We start from the raw sequence: 1,618 nt of genomic DNA on the forward strand, positions 1-1,618 counted from the left end.
CTTCTGAGCGGAGTTTTGGCAATGTGGAGTATTTCAAAGACATGTAACCGTTTTCAAATTGTAAAATGTAACCGTTTTGACTCACAACAGCAATACCGCTGTGCAAGACTAGGCCCTAGGCAGAAAATCAACACCACACCAGTCACAAGAAGTGTACCGTAGACATCGGAATATCACCTACAGTAATTTTGATTTAAAACTGACAGGATACTTTCTGTTATTCCCGTATATTCCAGTGTATAAGTCGCAAATTTTATACGCGAAGTTTGGGGTGGTGCGGCCTATACACCGGTCATTAACCTACTCCCAAAAAAGTTCAGATCGCGAACCGCCACGAAAATCAGGTTAGGTCCATGCTAGCCCAATTAATTAGCCTAGGGTGAGGACCGGTTTGTAGGTCTAGTATTTGTATTTATACTCACTACACTGTTGTACTAGGATTTCTACGACATTCAAGCAATGGTTTGGGTTGTCTAAATAATTCATTCATAATTACGTTATAACTACCAAACTACTTTTCGCGAGTTTGATCCTCGTGGTCATGTGAGCAGCTTCATTTATGATGTCGCAACAAAAACACACGTGGGCTGGTTTGGTGAAACATGCTGTTCGATGTCTGGTTTCTGGTGGCTTGTACTGTTAGAGAGAATGATCCACTATAATTTCAGAATAAAAACTTGTAAAATTAATTTATGCTATAAAAACGTTTTCTTGAAGTTGTAATAATAATTTTACTGGAATTTAACGTTAGAAAGGCATTCGTCATCTGCGCATGTGTAAACTTTGTATCGCAAGATATTTCTCCACTTCATTTTTGTTTATAAAAACGGGGTGCATGATGAGTGCATGCTCCGCACAGTGGGCTGTGAGTAGTAATGACTTAGGCCAAGAATAACCAATATATTTAGCTTAATACCGACCATTATTAGTCACCATAATAATAGAATGATTGTTTAAAATAGATAAACATACTCATTAAGTATTTTATTTTATTAAACTAAACTGATGTTGAAAATTTAATGTATCGCGACCGTCTAGCATGAAAATGGGGATTTCCCTAGAGCAAGAGACGTCGTTTCATTGCGGTAGCCAGAAGTTTACACGCATTTCCAGTTGTTTGATGTTGAAATTTGTAAATAATGTCAATGTTTAAAAATAATTAAAAACTTAACATTATGGGAATGGTTTGGAGCTTAACAATAGGTGCAGCATATACACAGGTGACACAAAAAATTGTGGTATTTCGCGTCCTAAAATCAGTAGCCGTGGAGCGCGAATTAATTTTTCGTATACAGTTCAGAGCGCAACTCTGACAGCGATTTGGTGTCAATGAAATTGGGTTTTTTTTCGAAATTAGTGGACCGTAGAGCGCTAATTACTATTTTGTATAGGGCCTACAGTTCAGAGCGCTGTTTTCAGGATGAACTGAAGTGGTCTTGTTCTTATCTAAATCAGAGGATAATCATTTTTATTCAGAAATGCACGATTTATTTCAGCTGGCCAAAATGAGTAAAAAGCAGAGATTTTCAACCAAAAATCGGAGTGCGGAGTTTTGCTTAAATAAACGGAGTACAGTAACTCCACCAAAATCGGAGTGGTTGGCATGTCTGATATATAT

At 37.4% G+C, this 1,618-nt stretch overlaps 1 protein-coding gene across 2 annotated transcripts in view; it reads left to right on the forward strand.

Moving 5' to 3' along the window:
* Nucleotides 1–1,618, forward strand: part of LOC117101260 — a 10,601-nt gene that overhangs the window by 3,888 nt on the left and 5,095 nt on the right. The gene's annotated exons all lie outside the window — the stretch shown is intronic.

This window comes from Anneissia japonica, unplaced genomic scaffold (genome assembly GCF_011630105.1).
Source record: "Anneissia japonica isolate Jap-2015-1 unplaced genomic scaffold, ASM1163010v1 scaffold1859_len985614_cov190, whole genome shotgun sequence".
Lineage (NCBI taxonomy): Eukaryota > Metazoa > Echinodermata > Crinoidea > Comatulida > Comatulidae > Anneissia > Anneissia japonica.